We start from the raw sequence: 21,549 nt of genomic DNA on the forward strand, positions 1-21,549 counted from the left end.
TACAAGTAGTGTGGGTGTTTGCGGATTGTTGAGAATTAAATACTTATTTCCTTTTACTGAATTTTGAAGCTTTATTTGAAAAAACGGATACTCGTAGCTTACAGCGCATAGTATTCTTCACAAAGTTCATGCATTTGCGTGAAATAGAATAGTTAATTTTTGGATAGTAATAACGAACGTCTTGATGTTTCTAAAGGAGAACGCGCGGGTCGAGATTTCTCTATTGAATCTCATTTTATCTGAATTCCATTGCAAAACCCTAAAGAGAAAGAAACGCTAGGTCCTCGTCTAATTTTGTAATCTCAACAAATATTTACGAACAGCTGTAAAACTTCGTCCGAAAAGTTTCTACAAATTTGATCCTCGAGCTCGCATTGTCCAAAAGAAGAACTAACGCTTCTTGACCTATCCAAATTTATTTTTTCCATAAAAATAATCCGACCGCAAGCACCGAACGTCCATCGTCGAGCTTCTCTGATATCCACCAGCCGACGTAGCTGGAAGGGAAGCGGCGTGGAAGCGGTCGCGCCTCTGACAATCTTTAAACTGATAGCGACCAAATGTTTCCTCGATCTTAAAAAGCGAACGAACGAGCCTTGCCAAACAGATTAAATGACGGTAAGGAGGTGGCTTGTGCACGTTGCCGTGATATTAGAGGAGTATCAACATTGCGGGAGTTCATTCTCGTTCGCTTCAATGAATTAATGTTCGATCATGACGTGGCGAACGTGGAGAACGAAGGGGTGAGCCACCTCCAAATAAAAGCACATGGTGGGAAGCAGGTGGCAGGAAGAACCGGGAACAGCGCCATTCATGGAAAGAAATGGGTTAGAACAGAAGAGACACGCGACTATTAGGAACCTAGAAACTTAGAACAACATGCCTGAATGTGATTTTGATCGGCGCCACAATCACACGATCGATGGTACCGTTAAATGTTTAATCTTTATTGCAATAGTTGATATTTTATATCATTTACAAAAAATCGGCGACTAGCTGATTCCTTGTGGTCCACCGTATCTGTTAAATCTGTTAACGATTATCTCTCGTCGGGTGTTTGAACTTTAACGTAATCTTTTCTTTTTTCTATATCGACTAATAAATGTTTGAAAATATTATGCAGTTAACGATAACAACGATAACGTGCTTCTTTGTAATTCGTTCTATGTTTTAGTTATGTTAATATTAGCGATGATTTTTTTTATCAAACCTTTGGATTTTAATATCATTCGATTCTTTATTTAGTCGGAAACGTTTGTAAATTTTATAAATTTTATAAAAATGACAAGAGTTGGTACGGTGAAGATGTTTTGTAAAATTGTAGGAGGAAAATAGGCCTATCGGCGCTGAAGCTGGGGCGTTGCACCAATTGCGGTTTTGTACTCTTGGCAACGAGGATTGCAACAAATCGTTGTAAACAAAGTAAAGTTTGCAATTACACAGGAAAACAGAAGGTACAGCGATGTATTACCGATAAGCTGGTCGCGTTACATTTGTAAAGTTTACCTACTCGACGCCTGCTAACCTGATACGCGATGCGACATTTTGTATTTAAAAAAAAAAAGCTCGATTATCGAGTCACGTGATTGTTCGACGCGCTCTCATTAACCTCCCACTCGATGATATAATTTATTGGAACTCGTTTACGAGGGAGAAACCCTCCTGCATTAATGATGATAACGTTTGGTTTACTATTCGCTAAATACACATCGTACGCGTTTTCCACGTTAAAATCGTCAATTGGAATCGTAATTTTCATATTAAAATATCGTAATAAATAGATAGGAATATTATCAACAATAATATATAAAGAATAATGATAGCAATGAAAAATAAACAATAAAGATACGTGTAAGTCGATTTTTCATCGATCGCGAATTTCTGTATTTCTTACGAATATTTATTACGTTCAATTTTCAAGTTAACGGGGAGGTGATCCAATTCTTTATCAACATTTATTTTGATTTTTTCGCCATCCAGAAGTTTATATTTTAATTTTACCTGGATTTGGATTAATTTCTCAAATTATTATAAACGAAAGAGGAGAAAAAGAAACATTTGGAAATTTAAGAATAATTTATGCAATATTAGGAATTGGATTTTTAGGATTTATTGTTTGACTTTAAATTCAAAGGAAACAAAAAGTTACTGTATATTAACTATATTTCGTAAATCGTAATCTAATATACATATCAATGCATAAACGACATTTAATAATTTCACATCGATGGAACGTAATTGTATTAATGCGTTAAAAATATATTCGACTTTATGCTGTAAGAGATTAGAATGCCTTTAACATAATGTTAACATACATTAATATTTTACAACATATCGTACTATTTACAATCGAATAGCGTTTAATAACATTTAACTTCATACCATCGAAACTCAAAAATATCAATATAAAAATGTAGTTTAACTAAATCGTTGCAAATACGTTCTACTTATATTTAAAGAAAATATAACTAATATAATAGAAAATTACCATCACAACATTTATATAACGCATGTAAGCGTGTAGTATAGTCAGGTAGCATTTAATGATAATTTTTCGCCTCTGAAACCCAAAGGCATCGACACAAAAATTTAATTTGTTCATCAAAAGTATACGCTATTTAAAAATCCATATAAAACTATCTAACATGTTTAGAAGAATGTTTGAAAGTTTCCTACGTATATATATGCCTTTGTAACAGTTCCTTTCATCGTTGTGCACGTACACGACATATACACGTGCGTACTACGAAGGAACCCATTCATCTTACTCCGGCCGTTGTCAATGACCATTTTTTGCTTACGGATATTGGATAAGTGACAGCGCGAGGTAACAGGGACGCATGTGACTGAAAGAAGCTCGTGTCTCGTGACGAGGGGCGTTGTTGTTGCGAACATTAATTAGGGTGGAACAATAGAGAACGAGAATTTTTACCAGGAAAGTATCAGGTAAAGGAGATCGAGGCGTGGGAGTAGCATTGCGCGACGACGCGGGCAAAATCGAATGCTCGTGACTCCGATGAATGAATGAGCCGTATCATTCGCTTTTTTTTTTTTTACTTCACTTTTATTGCAAATCGTTTTCCTCGATACGCACATGTTTTTATGTTACGTTAATTAAATCTCTGGTATAACTGTGTTTCGTGCAACGGAAGTATTGGAAATTGCGCTACGTTCTCAATACATAGTGAATTGTATCGAAGAATATATATATATATTTTTTTTTAATTTTACAACTATCTTTATTATTTTTAGGTATTTAATTTAATTTATGATACAACGAAGAGAGTAATGACGGTAACTTTTTGTTATACACAGTATTTTTCCGTTTTAAATTTCATTTAATCCGTACCATTGATCCATATAAACGTAAAAATTACATAGAGTATTGTTCAATTATGGTGAATTTTGCAATGCGCGTAAATTAAGTATTTTACGTATTACGCACAATTATAACTATAATTTATTAATAAAGTTAAACGAACGCTGTTATAAATTTCAAATAAGATTAACAATAAACGTAATACTATTTAGATTCAAACGTGAAACCTATTAGCGTATCGACATAATTATAGCTGATGTCATATATGTATCTTGATTCTTTTACCTGAAGAACATAACACGTTCCGATCGAAATACAGCTTTTTTCCCGGTTTATAATTTCATTCGATCAATAATAAAAAATAAAATCAACGCGATTATACGTTGCGTGTTGGAGCTGATAGAATGTGAAAAGCGTATTAAAGTATTCTAAGGACAGGAATGATCGAAGGGCCTGAGGGGTAATGCGTGGCCTTACCAAGGAATCAGCCCCCATAGAGAGTGTTCAAAGGGCCCGACTACTTCTTATGTGTTCCATATATAAATACACACGGCCGCAAGACGCGCGTACGCACACTTTATTACGTACAGTGTCGATTAAGAGTTTGTATCAGTTGCTCGCTATTAACCATGGCAAATATTTTAAACTTAAATTTTAAAAGGCTACTCCAATGACTTTTTGATTTCAGTATTTTGTATATAAAATTACGCTTAAACACGACATTTCAAATTTAACGTCTAAACATTAGACTCTTCTCCGCGTATATTTTATGACATCAAATATTTTTAATATTTCAAAAAGACACTGTACAATGCATCTTACGTATTCCATTTAATCGTAGAATAAAAATTATTTCGATTTCTTAATTCCAACATCCTAATTACAGAATTATCTTTCATCTAAATACAGATAATACTTGCATTCGACATCCAACACTAAACATTTCCATCGATATTTCATACGATACCAAATATCGATCGATTCTAATCAATTGCTATTTCCAAATTCTACTCCAGGATAGAGTAATCCCGGATGATAAATCTTGGATAATAATTTACAAATAATTTCGAATTATTGATTTTCAAATATCGTCGCGATGTCGGTATCTGTAGATCGCAGAGGTGTCATGGATTATCGAACTTTTACGGCAAAGCAACCGCGACAGACCGATTAATCTCGTGGTTAATTCGCGTGCGAAGGTTTTAGTCGGCACTGTACGCTGTACGTGGCACCACCATAACTTCACCGCGCTTTGCAGACTGGGTTAGGCTCACGCACTGCTGCACGAACGTGAGTTATCGGGGAAGCATGATCTCCGCCTTGCTCCTGTGGCTTCTCCTTTACTCCTTTTTGGTGGTGAAGCCAAAGCCTGACTACGGTCCAACTGTGCAAGGGACGCATAAACAACGAGCATCCTCGAGATACGTCACACACGACATCCGTTTCCTCGAAATATTTCCTCGCGTGCACGCCGAACACCCTTTCCTCCAAGTTCAGTCGTTATCGTACCTATCCAATTGAATTTATTTGTTTTGCGGGTTTAACATATTTGCACTTGTCGTTCTTGTACTTTTACACGTACGAAATTTTAAAACGTGTGAATTGTATGCAATAAATTATATACGAACAAAGGACGACAGGCAGGTTGTTCCTTAAGCCAGAAACTCCTCAAGTCCAACAGTTCTAAAAATGAATAACGGCGAACAAATGAATTTTTGTTACGTTAAATTCCATCTCGAGTTGTGGATAATTATATAATAGAGTTTTAATACGGACGTGTTAATAAATTAGAAAAATAGTGGACTTTTAAGAGAAGAAACGATCGAGTCTAAATCTTCCAACATGTTAGACACTTTCTCAGCGAGCAGTTAATTTCAAACAGATTAAACTAATAATTTCGTAGATTTCGTAATTTTATAGAGTTACGCCGACGACTGGTATCGGTTAATATTTCTGAAATTATTAATTCTTAAATGGATATTTCTTCAATTTTATATATTCCCATAGCCTCTTTTAACATTCTAGGCTATATTTTATTTCACAGAGTATACCCGCCCTTAATGTCGTTCGATATTAGCACTGTACATATTCTCACGTCATTGCTTCGATATTAATTCCTTTTTCTGCGAACGCACTCACCGTTTCATTAAAAATAGCGATTCCAAGAAAATTGATAAACCGAGTTACATCGTTACTAGATGCTCATTAGCATTATTTATTTACGTCTCAGTACTCGTTGAATTTACCATTACCTTAAGACGTTATCGCGTCTAAAATATTTCACGATGTTGCACAAATCTTTCTCAGAGAGAAACTCGCAGATCCGCAAGTTTTGTAACCGATATATATCATAACTACGATAACATAAAATAAATCGCAAAGGCGTGCACATATCAATCGGAGGCGCGTGTCCCCGGAAACGCATTTCCATTCACGACAGGTACACGTGGCACGCACATTACGTCATCTTATCTACACACGCATTATTAGGGTTGCAGAACGTGTTCGCTGTTGCTTTGTGTGACAGCGTACGTAGCTTCGTGTGGTGTGCGTTTCCTTGCCAAGGGGGACGTTCGTTTGTGGACGCACGACACGCGTATATACGTACGGATAAAGGGTGGTAAATTTTGAAACGTTGAACAAAGAAAAAACATGCGCAGCACTAGGAGAACACGAGGCAAAAGAGGGTTGCACGAAGCATCTGGAACGACGATCCTTTTATTATAGCTTTCTTCAGCCCTAACCGGGTCAAACGAGGGTTTATGAGTATTTTCTACTGTAGAACGCGAGATATTGGACCAAAGTGACGGACAAAAGCAAGTAACATTAAAGCGAAGAGAATTTATTCTTAAACAGACAGATACAGTGAAATTATATGTTTTAGACTTAAATTTAAATTTGAAGCTTTAACGTGTAAGATGTTAGAAAACCTTTGAAAGTATACTTAATTACTCCTGTAAAGAAAATTACAAATTCGACAATTTGAATTCTGCTTTCGAACTGATAGCGGTCGAAAGGACTTTAACATGTTACTTTAACATGTCTGGAATATATGTTATAAAATTGTATATTTTGTCGGATGTAATGCTTCAACGTGTTAAATGTATATTTTGAAGGTAAATTTTGAAGGTAAATTTTCAAGGTATTAATTTTTCGTAATTATTTTAATGGCAGAAAGTTATAAGTTGGGCGGATTGGATTCGTTCGATGATGAATTTTGGGCTACGCTTTTGTGGGATGTAAGGTTAATTGAGGGTAGAGGTCGAACGAGGAAGATTGGAATAAAGGAACGAAAGATGTGTTTCATGGTGTTTTATTGTGTAGGTATAAAGTATAGCATAGTGGTCACTTGATCACGCAGAGTGCTTTGTAAAGGACGCTTGACCGCATCCGAACAATGGCTCTGAGAACATAGATCGGGCTAGAAACCAGGATCACAGAAGTCTGCGAGGGTGGATGACGCTCCGATGTACGAAACCACTATCTTTCTATTTAGTTTCTACGATAGAGAATGTATTATAAATAAAATACAAATTATATTGCACATCGGTTTAAATTCTTCGAGTGTCGATACCAACATAAGTAATGGAAACAAGAGAAACGGATTGTTTAATAGAATATTTGTCAATTATCAGAGTTTACTTTAGAGAATTTTTAAATTTTAATTTATTTTGTATATTTTTTATATATTAGATATTCTATTACTTTATATATTAGGATCGTAATGTAACGTGCGTAAAACTCACGATTATTCAAGTACTTTCTTTTTATGTAATATGATTGTAAAAATATCTTTCTCAAGCTACTAATTTATCATTAGAACAGAACTGTACGTATTGCAGGTATCATGACAGAAAGTAACAAACTGACGTATTACTAATAAATAAATAACGAGTAGTAGATGATAAATATATCCATTACCTGTTAATAATTAATAGACAAAGATAAATTTCATCGTTAATAAACATACTTCGTGAAAAATGAATTTCACCAAACAAATTAACAAATTTATATTTGAATAAATAACGAATACATAATAATAATAATCAATAATAATAATCAATGAATAAAAATTCCATCTATTGATACATAAGTATAATGTATGTGTTACTTTAGACTACGTTCACTCGTGATCTAACATAGATAAGATCAACAGGTATACCAGTGCGTCAGGTTTGCAATAACAAGTTTGAAAGAGCGTGGTCACGAGGTTGAGTGTGCCGATTAGAAAAGCGATTAGGATGGATACGTGAACAAACGAACTAGTACTATTTAGTTTCTCTGCCAGTTGTTGGTAAATCATGGTTTAGAATCAACCGGAAAGCAGATTGACCGAAGAGGTAGCTACAGGAGCTAAACGAGCTTAGGACAGCGCTCCGAGGAACGTCTAAACGCTATACATACCTGGCTATGTGTGTACAGTGTACACACATGCCATATCGCGTTACTACAAAATCACTATGTACTCCGTAGCTGGTCTGTTCTTATTCTTCGAGCGTCAATCATCCCATTCATAACTTTCTATTTGTTACATCGAATTCTACGAGACTCGTGAATGAATAACATGTTTCTCGGTATTGATAAAACGAAAAATATATGAATTTACATGAACATATGTGGCGATAGAATAGTTTTAATTGAAAATATTTTTATAAGAATTTTAAAATCGATGGCGCGATATACTTTACAATAAAAAAAATATTTTACAAATCGCGCGTCTCAAATAAGGTAATATCTGTTTGTAGGAAAGAAATTGTTTTTGGTAACATAGGGATAATAATATCGAATATTGCCTTGTTAAACATTTTTCCTGTGGCGATAATGAGAGGTAGAACGCAAATAAATGTACTTAAATCTTTTTCTTTCTTTTGAAAGATAAGATTGAAAAATAGAAATAATTTAGGAAAAAAAAAATATGAAATAAAAAAAAAATTAAACTTTGGAGGCGCCAGGTATCGATCCTGGTACCTCTCGCATGCTAAGCGAGCGCTCTACCATCTGAGCTACGCCCCCTCTTATCAAAATCTTGTCTTTCCCGCGTCTCGATGCCGCAATTTAAATTAACAACTATAAATTTCATTATTTTTCACAATAAACTAAAACATTCTGATAGACAAAGTTAGTTTTTAACGTTGAAATAATTTTTCATCGTAATCAACCTTTTATCCACTCTCTCGTAATGTTCTTTACTAATAGTATAACCTTCAAGTCATCTACGAACTATTTTTAAAAACAAAGACTTGTTTCTTACGTTTTTTATAATGTTAAAAACGTATTAAGAAACACAAAAAAGCAACGCTGCTTTAAATCCGCATATAAAATTCTATTAAAGCAAGCAGTAATTTTACGTTATGGTACAATTTTATAAGAGTTATAAGAATGCTTTAGAATCAAATTAGTTGCCCCGCAACATGTGTCGCTCGGTTCATCCCCCACTTATTTCGTTTGCTTTCTCATTTGACCACATGGCGCCACTTCGTTCACAGGATTGCAGAATGGTGGAAGAGGATGAACTTCGTATATACACGTTATAGCACAAGTACTACTCGTTGTCAGATTATCTGTTAATTTTCTTATGTGCGAGCTACTATTTTTCTTGAACATTTTTAGTCAACTTTGAAAAATTTAAGTGACGAGCTTGCAGGTTTTTATGGAATGTTGTGCATAATATCCCACACATAATATCGCACTAAAATAAGAGACATGTACATTGCCGGGAAAAGAGAAAGAATAAACGAGCTTTATTTAATACGATAGGATAAAATAAAATAAAATTAATACTCAGAAAAGTAAATTACACGTATATTATACTTTCTCCAAGTTACTGATAAATTCCAGTAAGTCTGAGAAATTCGAGAAGCAATTCCATTTAAGTTTTAACTTTTATAACTTTTAATTAGCCATTTAACTTTTGAATTAATTTTCAAATTTTTTGATCTTGCAACGATGACACCTCTTATTCCTAATTTACACGACTATTTGGTATTTTTACCATAGCATAATGTACATGGTGTAATACTTCTACTTACACCAAATACATTCCTTTCTATCATCTTCCAACTTACTTTCTTCAAAAATATTTTATCCCAAAAATAATAAAGAAAATCAATTTTTACGATACACGATACCCTCATTTACTAAAACATCCTCCAATATTTAATTCAGATCATATTCTACGTATGCGTTATTTTCTAAACTTAGGGAATCTCTCTACCTCGTTCCCAACTTGTAACGCCAAAATCGATAATTTTTCCAACTCTCAAATTTCCAATCTGCCTTCAGAACCTTTCGAATTTCCCCTCAAACTCTGTTCTCAGAATATTTCTCATCCTTTTTCCTATTCATTCTTCACGCACGAGCGGCGCACAGGTCGTTAAAAAATCACGACTCGGATGGCTTAACATGGGATTACAGCTGGTCGAAGAGAGCTCATCGGGTACATGGCAAGGGATGAAGCTATAAGGATGGGGTGGGTAATCGATCAGGGCCGCGCACTCGATATTCCATCGCTTTGATATTCGATTTCCAGGCGATTCTATCGGAACATCGACGTAGACGGAACGCAACAGTATCGTTTCGCGATAACCATAAACAGAGTCAGCCAACGTTTATCGGATTTCGAGGTGGCGGCGTACCGGAAAGAGAAAGTCGATATTGACGATGAAAGTGTGACCGAGAGAAAGAGGTCCTGCGAACCTCTGTGACTCTATGACAGCCTGCTACGTCAGCAGGCCTCTTTTCCGATAATTTGCCCCTCATTAACGTAAAAGTAACGCACACGCAGTTGGAGGGGATGACGTTTTGGATTTTACGGCTTTAAAACGTCTACGTTCTGCCTCCTTTCTATGGCTGCGGCCCTGCTCACCGTTTGCTCTTATTTTCCGATACCACAATCCACCCTCTCTTTTTATCCATTCTTTATCGCTCTACGTCTGTGTCGGTTTCCTTTCTGTCCCCTGATTTTGTTTTTTCGAATTTCGTAGCAATTTACCGATGTTATCGATAAGTAGAACTCGGATTTTTATGTATTTGTAGGAGATCCGAAAGCGCAGAATCGTAGAAAATACGTATGATATAGAGAAATATATCGAATATCGAAAGTACGAAGTATTAAAGTGGTTTTTGTAATGCTTATTAGTAGATAAAACAATTTTCTATCGAGGATCTGCTTCTTTAATTATATTCTCGAGAATATAAATTTGCACAAAAGTGTGCAAGCTCTATCGATAAGTACGACAGTGTATTAAGCTTCTATAGCGTTGATTAAAATTAATTCGAGAATAAATTAATTGAGAAAAAATGGATCGAAAGATTCTTGCTACGGATGCATCTACGGTTTTCACAATGTTCAGTATTTACGACGAAATCAAGCGGGTTAATATTTCGTACTGTATATTTATCGCCACCGTAACAAATTACGCGGTAAATGAAGATACATTAAATGACAGTCACGCGAAACAGTGGCAAATTAAAGCAATCTCAAATTGAAGCAGCGTCTTTTAAACGTTCGAAATATTCCCTCGCAGTAGAAATTCCGTTTTGACGTAACGTCGTCTACTTTCGGATATCCGTACGTAAAAATACGTGGCGCTATTTCTGCCGGATAATTGTCTTTCGACAGCCCGTCTGGTGATCCAAATCGTATCGTTTTAAATCTTACGCAATGATTCGCCTTCAATTTCAACGACAAACAAAGAAAAATAAATAAAGAGATATCGATGGACGTTGGCAGAATTTCACTTTCTTCGTTTTGATCGTCTCATTGAACATTACAAGGGAGAAGAATAAATTAGAAATCAATCGATGATCGATCACTAATTTTACTAATTTTCTACCAATACGTTTCTTCTACACGGATGAACAAAAATTTTAATTTCTAAACGATCTTATCCGAAATTTATAACTCATCTGGATACGCAAAATGCGTATTCTTCTGAGTTGAAGAGATTCGCGTTTTCAAAGGAATTTCTGGTATGTTTACTATAGATAGTTGGCCAGCTTTCGAGTAGCTTTTGTAGTTAGGCTAACACCGTTCAACTATTCAAAGACTGAGCTGTTCACTGAACTATTTGCATGTAAACAGCCGTAGAACTAACAAATTTGTTATTTTGTAGCCAGGAGCGTGTATCGAGTTGCCGATACGATGTATTATATTTATAGATTTTAAATCGGTTTACGTACGAGAAGTTGCAAATCGAACTAACAGATTTGAAAATCGAACTTACAGGAAACGTTCGAGCTTCGATTAATGGGACTATTATATCGTTAGAGGAATCGTTTAGACTTAAATTGCTCTTAATGAATATCTTCTAAGGCAATATAATCTTTTAATCGTGCATTATTTAAGTATACGGTAGCAATTATGCGATTACGTAAGCAATGTTGCATAAAGTCGTCCCGACGATTTAAATTGCTCGTTAAGTGTTTGAAACAATTATACTATTTTATGGTTTGTTCAGACATAGAAGATATTTCAGAATATTAACTCAGTGCTGAATTATGGTCATGGTCACGCATGATGCGCTGTGTATAAAACTCCTTTTATGCGTTTCGCGTGGAGGATGAAACGTGCGTGATATTACTCATAGGCTGACCTTTGTCAGTTCTTGGACGTTTATCGGTTGCATTTCCGCCATGAGAAAGCGCGACAGACGAGAAAATGCGCACAGTCACTGTGCTTGTTCCACCGGTTCGTTCGTTCCAAACGATTTCAGTTATAGCACGGTGATCGATGCCAATGATTATGACACAGCTGTATGGCTACTGAATATCCCGCGTGAACTAGATATACAATGTTGTGGAACGGGACCTGCGGTAAATTCGTATGTAATTTAGAATTCAACGATCTTCGTATATTTTAGAATAATCGTAGAACTACGAAGCGGTCCGCTAACTTTATTTAACGTTATCCACGGTAGCGTTCGCATAGCAGAAATTTCGAACTTTCAATCGCAGATTTCATTTTACGAAACTTTTAATTCTAGTCATAAACGAAGTTTCCAAATAAATTTGAAATTTGAAATTTAAAGTTGGAGCGCTTGAAAATTTGAAATTTCTAAATTTCCTACTTCATAAGTCGAACTACCCGAATTCGATTCAGATGTGTATTTTTAACTTCGTTGCACGTTCCTCAAAGAATTAGATATTACGATACGAAGAAATGATTTCTCTAAGAATAAATCCGACGAATTTCAGTTTTAATAGAAAACACTAGGAGACACGTGGCTTTGGATCTCTTATTCGAGTTCCAAATTTATTCATCCACTTCGTAGAAGTCTATTTCGTTCTTTCTCTTAAACGGATTGCTTACTGAGTTTCCTTCGAAGACGATGAGACAAAATCTTCGTAAAAATAATGGTGAATCGGTGAACGTTATGGTCAGAGGTTAGATTTGTAGAACACATGGCGGGTGTTATGTCATGAAAAGGATCGTCGAGTCAAGTGCATGTCTGACCCAAGGCGCCATAGGAATAACTTTGAAACGTGCTCGCAAACTTCCGTTATTTATAGTACAACCTGACCAACTACATATCTTGGGTACGTTCACCGGCCAATCGAATCTGAATTCAACGTTTCAGTTTCGGCATAATGAATGTTACGTGCCGTTCATCCACCGTATCTCTACATTACTCGTATTTGCATCTACGCTTCGTTTTCCGCCGTTTGGCCGCATTATCTGACGCGTTCCGAATTTCACGGGGCAATTTCCAACAGATTTATTGGGTTATACATTGTGTTATTCAAGGTTCGCGGATGATATGTTCGATGTACGTATTTTTGGACAAACTCGTCATTTTTTATAGAAATTTTGAAAGAATTAATAATTGAATTATACCCTGGTTCATCGTCCGTGTTCTTAGGTGAAGGAGTTACAATCATAATCGAAATTGTATAGTTGAACTTCATATGGCGTAACATTACGCTTGGTGTTTTATTTTCTTCAATTTATTTTACAACGTGTTTGAACAAATTATTCGACTGAAATTTTACGATAATTTTAGTCTAGAACGTTCGAGGATGTTACGCGAATTTTCTCAGACTCTTTAATTTCGTGGAAGCGTATCAAATATGAAAGACTCACTGTTAGAATTTAAAGTAAGGATTGATAATTCTACGAATGGTGGAAAGTTTAATAAATAGTATTAAATATATATGCGATTTGGTATTTTGTAGATTTATTATCTCGTTAGGTGCGGGCAAATAGAATTTTAATCGGATCGATAAATTGGAAAATTCCTACGAATGATCGAATGCAACAAGTATAATTAAAGCTTTAAGGCAATAATCTTCATCTTTCATACTAGGTATTTTAAGGTAGCAACCTCAAGAACAATAGAAACTTTTACCTTCGTTCTACACATAAAACATTAAATTATTCCTTCATCTTGCAAAAGAACACTATCGTTATAATTTCATACATCTGCAAACTCCGTTTCCGAATATTCCTTTCAAATTTATCTTCTGAAATCTTTGTTCTACGAAAGCCTGACCCAACCTAACATAGTGTTGCGTCTTTTTTCCATCTCGTGCCGTTTACCCAGGTACGTGGATATCTCGTAGATCGTTTCGTTCTATCACGAAGACGAGTCTACGCGACATTTTTGGTGTTTCACGCGCGAAAGAATTCCGGCGTTGTATATTTAGAAATTTGCTTAGTCATTTAAATGCCCGGCTTGCCTAAGTCTACTCGCAGTAACTTACACGTTTACAAGCGAATTGTGTGAACGTTTTCGCACATCGTGAGATATAAATTGTAGGCCGGTTGCACAGCGACGCGATGATAAATCAGACGATGAAAGATTTAGTCGGCAGCTTTATAAAATGTACTTAATAGGTAATGGGGCACAAATTCTCTGCTCGCATGACGCATAGCGCCGGGTATTAAGAGGCTCGTACACGAAACCAGGTGAATTATTCCATCTCATTTTGGGAGCTTATCTTATCGGTGGCCGCGCGAGGTAAAATGGAATCTGATAAATGATCTCCAACTCGTAAGCTCGTACATTTCCAATTCATTAATGTGCACAGTAGATTCCGAATCGGGGTCTTTCCTCCGAAGAAACTGATGCTTTCGTTGATTATTGCTTATTAGCATAATAAATGTCGTTTCTTCACATTTAACTCTTTGCACCTCTAGTAGGAGAAAAAGTGTCCCTGCTTTTTTATTATTTCTTAAGTACGTACATTTTTATTTATGTATATATGTAATTATTAATTACGTATCGGCGAGTTATTGAAAAAATTCAAATTCCGCCTAATAATTAAACATTTAAATTAATTTTCTAAATTTTTGTAATCGTTTTATGTTTATATCTTCGTCCTACGATAAAATTTCTGCGTTTCAGAGAAGTAAAATTCTAAAATGTTACAAGTTTGACGTTAAAATGATGAAACATCGGATGGTTGTTTTGGTTTTTGCATTCGGTTGTTCAGAAGAGTCGAGATCGTCGTTATCTTGTCTGGTTTGGTAAATATTCTGCAAGTATCTACGTTTTATTTCTTTCGGAGCGCAATATGCAGAGACGGGAGTTTTCGACGATTTTCTTTTACGGACGTAGACTTGATCAAACTGCCTCGAAATGCTTTTACGAAATTGGAATCAACAAACTTATACGATGCCGAAAGCAATGTATCGGTGTCTATTTCGATGAGAAACTTTCAGTTTAAAATACTTACACCTATCGATACTTTCCACTTCGGAAACGACATTCATCGTGCGACTCAATTACGTAAACTAATAGTAAGATCATTTATTTACGTAAATACGTCTTTTTACAAATGATAATTCCATTCAACGAACATTTAGTATTTTGTAGCGTTTCTTCAACAAAGTGACTGTTCTTCTATATTTTGCATCGATTGGAAATATTCCAACACGAATATCGAATTTTACGATGAGCGTACTGTTCAATGAATAAGTTGCGAGATTGAATTTCAAAGAATCTCGATTCTACATTTCTTGAAGAATAATAGAACGCCAAATATTTTCCAGCAATGTATTCGTCACGAAGTAAAAAGAAAATTGGCCAATTTTCCTCCGAATACCGTTGATCGAAAAAGTCGAGTCGTCGAATTGGGCGATAGTCCCTTTTTCAAGCTTGTAAGTTCGAAATTTCCATTATGAGTCATCTTTTATGTTGCTCTTAGATACACGTCGAAGAGTGGCTAAAATTCGAATAAAACGTGCACTGCTATTTTCTCCCTTCAACCACCAAAGAATCTTCAAAGAATTATGTTAATACACGAAGATGCAAAGTAAAAAGGGGTTGTCGAGTTTAGTCGTACATTTCGTGAATCATCCCCAGTGCATCTGTTCGGTAATATATCCGAGCTGGTTTTTAAGGATTCTCGAAAACACGCGTGACGATGCGCGCAAATATAAATCAACAGCTTAATGGCGTTCCACAGATTTTTGCAAAATCAACCCTCACTAAATTCTTTCTCACGGCTGACTTGGTTCTTAAATTAGAGGCGACGTAACTCCGCAGATTGTCGAATCTCCTATAAATTATTATCCCGTGGAAGAATCCAAGAATTTTTTCATCGTCATGATGAAACCTCTCAGAGGTCGAACCGATTCGCTCCGCTTTTTCTAAATTTCGTAATTCCATCGTTTAATGATTTATCATAGATTATCTTTGTCACAACGAACCGTCATGGTTACTGTAACAAAGCAGAATAAATGTTGGACCGAACAAAAGCCACGTGATTCATGCTGCAGGTCGATCGTTAAATGGAACTTCGTTTAAATAACAATTTTGAATTCCTTGACACGTTCATCTCCGAACTCATCTCCGACACAAAGTGGCAACTTAATCTCAAAATTGGTATTTGATCGAGTAGCTGAAAGAGTGTGAGGAACGGAATAAATATCGAAATTTTACGAAGCAACTTAAATATCTTATTGCCAGCTGCAACTTTCAACTAATTTCCTTTCAACTAATAAACTACGATTTAATTAACTTACGTGTTACAATTAATTAAAGATAACGAAGAGCTTGCAGAGAATCCGTACATTTACTTAACTCGTAAAATCAAGTTGCTACAGATGTGCATACTTGACATTCTCTAATTAGAAATGACGTCGATGAATCGCTAAAATTAGACAGGTGAAAGGACAACGAACATCTGTGTTGCATCAGTCTGATCGCTTGTCCAACAAACCCGGAAGCGATAAAACAACAACATCGACGGAATTAAATGACGAGATCATAACAGATTATCTGAGCAACGTCATAAGTCAACTGGGGAGTACTGGGACCTTCTATCGCACTCAGACAGGATGTAACATTGAACTTAACTGGCTAATAACCTCCGGCTATATCCAATCTATAGACAAACTTTTGATCTTTCGATGCATCAGAGTTGCAACGTTGTATGACGATGAACTACGCGAGAGACATTTCCATTAGTACGTCGAATCTTTTATTCCCACGAGTGTCCAGTGTTCGAAATAAAATTTGTACGCGTTAAAGTAAGCTTAATAATGTTTGCAGGAACTCACACGTAACCGTGCTATACGTTCGTTGGTATCTACACGTGCAACAAAGTTGAAACGATGGATGAAAACCATTTAACACCTCGCTCACGTGTGTCACGTCTGTAGTTAAACACTTGTCGCGTTTTTCTCGTTAATAAAAAACGACGCGCGTGTGGGTACGCTAAGTATGACAGATGACGAGGGACCAGCTTTGTAACGATTTGCACGGGACATTTGCAGAAGCGACAAACGGTGCAATTTCGCAATGAAAGATGATCCGATCTGGTGGGTCCGATAGAACCCGGAATATACCCGGATTTTTCCGCGACGATGTGACCAAAGAACAATTATTACACGCTGCGTGTTATTTTAACGCTAGATATATCAAACTCATCAAAACGACACGCCACAAATTTGTTTCTTTCCAAATGATTAAGGTATACGAATAATTGTGGAAAAATTAGCAACACTTTTGTCATAATTACACATGCACAGTATATTCGCTAGTCGATAGTCGTAGTTCTAATCTGTTGACTGAGTCGTCTGTCAGTTAAGAGCGACTCTTGAGCGAGGCAAAGCGATTACCCTCCACGAAATGGTAATATAATGGTTTTATTACAAATCGTTTACTTTAATCGCGAGTATCTAATAAAATACAAAGATTTCCGTCGTTTCTTACTTGTAATCGAATGTTCCAGTTAAACGATATAAAGGAAGCTTTAAAAATTCCAGTTCTAAGAACACAATGATTCTTATCAATTTATTTACACAATCCCACACATACGCGGGCATCATTCGCTTTTATGCGAGCACATAAAGACGCGTGTAAAGAGATTCTCGAGCGTCGAGAAGCTGGAACAACTCTCTTGTTTAGTCAGTTTAATAAATCCTCGTTAATAGTAGCAGCGTTAACAGAAGTCGCGACGAAAGCCCGTTTTTTTCGATTTTTTTCGTCGGGAAAATAGCGAACAGGCGGATTAGCGTTGGCCAGGCTCTCGTAAAACTCGATTTTCGCGCGAACAAACCGTCCATCCGGTGATCGGTTTATCCACCACCTCCCTTTATCCTTTTCCGGTATTTTTATTCTTTTTCCCCCTCTGCGTTTTTGCTTTTATGCCTGGCCAGCAACCGAGAGGATCGGTACTATCGCTTCCGTCGATCGTAAAGCTGTGATTTAACAAGCCACGAAAAAACTCGTCGACGTAAATTCATCGAGACTCTCGCGGCGAACGAGTAGCAAAACTGCATCGAGAGTCCTTCCGGAATCGAATTTTTATCTTTTTTATGCACGTGGAACTGTTCCAACGCGGCGACCAATTCCGTTTATATTTTTTTCTCTCATCTTTTTGTTTCGTATGCGCTTCCTTTCTCTTTTTTATTTCCTGTTTTTTTCATTTTTTTTTCGTTGAACTTCACGCCACTTGTGGCAATCGCAGCCGCGAATCGTTTAAGCGGTGTTACTACATTTTTTCGAGAGTATTTATGCAGATATATGGGTACGCGCTCTTCTTTTACCATCAGGTTGGAAAAATCGTCCCATTTTCTTCCTCTCTTTAATCTGTTTCGCACGATTAAAATCATTTTTTTTCAGCCACCCGTCTGCAGCCTTATTTTTACCGACGTCGTCTGCACGCTTGGTCGTTCAAATCCACGCAGTACCTCTTTCCCTCAGATTTTCACGTTTTAAAAAATCCGCCAAAATTCTTGACTACCCTTGCAATACTCTTGCAGAATAATTCTAAAGCCATCCAATAGCTTTTATTTCCATATGTTACGCTAATGTTTTTGAGTAAGTCGAGACTTAAGCAGAAATATAGGAAGAACGAAAAATTACTTAAACATGTAACTTCATAGAAAAATATTCTGATGGCTGTTGATTTACAATTTTTTGGTATATCACGTACGAAATTCTTTCGTTCAAAAGGGACTCTAATGCGTAAGAAAGAACGAGCCGAAACAATTTTACACAGACGTACTAATTTTCCCTGATTTATTCTCTTCCACGATCTATCTATCTTTAACTTGACCCAGAAACTTCTGAAAATAAGAAAAATCGCGTATACCATAATCAAACGCGTGTATAATCCATCAAGGTTGCAAAACGCGTTTATTTTCACACGTGTAACATCCGTTTTCCGTCGTCTGGCGTCCAGAAATCGCAATATCGCTTGCTCTACTCGGGTCTTACGTTACATCCTATCCGATTCAACGTCAATATTTGACAAAGAGAATTACATTTGTCCAATCGATGGATCTTAGGCTACAGTTTGCTGACGTTTATCATAGACGACGATATAGCATGATAACATGCACGTGGTTTGACCAGCGCGTGTCAGCCTTCGTTTTGTTTGCTCTTTCCACTAGTCGACGAAATTTACGTTAGAGACACAGATAATTCAGTTGCTATCCTATTAAAAGTAAAATATTGATGTAGCGTTTAATTAAATCTACTACATCCATGGTATTCGTGCGAAATAGATTAACGTAGAATATTGAAACAACGTAGTACGATATTATTGCTATTTCTACGGTTTTGTATGTATTTTTCACTGTAACTCGTAAAGTAAATCATCGTTGTTATTTAGGTAGATCGTTCGATAGAAATTTCTCTTCAATTGATGCAAAAAGATAACATTAACAATTTACAATTTGTTTTCGTCCAAATGAGTTACCCTTCAAAAATTGAAATTGAAAGATGTGTCTTTCAAGTGAAAAGCTTTTAATCTTTAATTCAAGCTTGCTGATTTAATTTTTACATATATGTATATCTATCCACGCATTATAACTGATATACCAACATAAAACATACTAACAAAGTAATAAAATTCTTAAGAATTCGATAGAAAATAGCATAAGACTTTACTTGCAACTATTCAGATATTTCTCTACCAACATCGTTATCAGTTGTTACAATGGAATTTTGTTAATTCGTCTTATTAGCGAATAAGTCGACAGCGCGATTTTCTTGCTGTGCAATCAAAAGATTACACGCGTTCATTAAGAAATTCTTAAGAGATACAACATCCTTAAAAAAGACTCGTTTTCTTAATTCCTTTCGTGAAATAGTTAAAAACTCCAAGAAATATGATGTGAACGCGTCTTAACCTGATTTTACGTACGAACCACGTGTCTTTAATTAATCAGAAAGCTCGTGGTTGTGGTTTATCGACGAACGTAGACCTTTTCATTCGAAAGTTTGTCAACACGGTCAACATTTGTAGACTTTGCTAATACGCACGAAAATATCGCGAGAAGTTTTCTTTAGCATTCGTTACATTTAGACGGCTGAAAGCACTTTTCGACCTTTTTCTTTTTCTTCTCTTCTTTCTTCGTAGCTCCTTCCGCTCCGTAGGAAGAATATAAAATATTCTACGATTCTGTTCGTCCTTGGAAGTCTATCGTATTTCTAATTAGATGTTCCATTGTATAGTTCCTGTCACCTTCATCACGCTGCCATTCTATTATTATTGGTCCCGAGAAACTAGCTTTCCGGGAGCAATTGAAATTTATCGTTTTCCTAAGTTTGTATTGTATTGTATCGTATGTTTGTATTTGTTAAGTGGATTGTCGCTTATTTATGCGAGGTATTTCATACATTTCCTTGGTACTATTCTACTAAGTCGTAATCGAGAACGCGATGTTACTGTCGCGGAATGGCAAAGATTTTTACGTAACTGACCTTTGTTTTTTTTTACACTGTTCAGAAACGAGACTAAAATAAAAAATTGCTTCCTACGTCTTTTTACTTTGTTATATTTTATTTTATCATTTTTATTCTATACTTTTAATTCTCGATATACCTTCGTCGTTAATCCTCTTTCGTTCTTTTAGTAATTTTCGAGTTAATTGTGTCTTTCTATTCTTGAAAGAAATTTTAAATTCACGCAAAATATGAAAACATTGTTATTATTATAAATGCTTTTTCGTTTCACTTGCACGTTAAAGTATTTTCCTGAAACGCTTTATCGATACCATCACGTGCAGCGAGAAAGCAATAAAAATAATCAGAATGTGTAATTGTGATCAAATTGCTATTAAATAGCTTGCATCTTCATCGAGGCCCCATTACATTTGTTTAAACATTCCACCGTATCGCTTCGATTAATCATATGAAGTCATCTATTCCAAGAGTATACTGGAAGCACTTGTAGCCTTCGCTTCGATAATAAACTATCAACGCAAGCGTACAATTGCAGCTAACAATAAATATCGACTGTTTTTCTAGACGCTGCCTTCGTAAAAGCAGCTCTAGACGACGTTCTTCTATTACAATTTTATTTTAAATTGGCGAATTAGAGCTATGTCTCATTAAACTTTGCCTTGCCATCAATTTCTAAACGAACTATTTAGAACTCGTTAATCAACTTCATCGAATGAAAAGTAAAGAGACTTTTAAACAAGAAGTTTATAATAATCCATAACTTACCTATCGATACCTAATCTAATGTTTGTCAATTCGCTAACGTTATTAATTGACAAATCATCGCACAATTAATAAACTTCCTTTCTAAATAAATTACCACCTTTGTACCGTGTTATATTGAAAGAAGCCAGATAAAATTTTCCGCCTAATCTGACTAACGATTAAATAGAGAAATTTACTAGAAACATAGTTGACGGATTCATGAACACCTTCGTATAATTATATCGATGAAAAATTCTAATAAAATACTTCTCAGCTAATGTCATGGAACAAAGAAGCGCGAACAATATGTTCAAGTATCGTATTTTTATTTGTCGCGATAATCGA

General features: G+C 35.8%; 1 protein-coding gene and 1 non-coding gene across 4 annotated transcripts in view; both read right to left on the minus strand.

Moving 5' to 3' along the window:
- Window positions 1–21,549, minus strand: part of LOC132909612 (xaa-Pro aminopeptidase 1-like) — a 45,896-nt gene that overhangs the window by 22,465 nt on the left and 1,882 nt on the right. The window lies entirely within an intron of this gene.
- Trnaa-agc (transfer RNA alanine (anticodon AGC)) lies at window positions 8,260–8,332 on the minus strand. Its single transcript has one exon. It is a non-coding gene; the product is annotated as a tRNA-Ala (tRNA).

This window comes from Bombus pascuorum, chromosome 8 (assembly GCF_905332965.1).
Source record: "Bombus pascuorum chromosome 8, iyBomPasc1.1, whole genome shotgun sequence".
In the NCBI taxonomy this organism is placed as follows: domain Eukaryota; kingdom Metazoa; phylum Arthropoda; class Insecta; order Hymenoptera; family Apidae; genus Bombus; species Bombus pascuorum.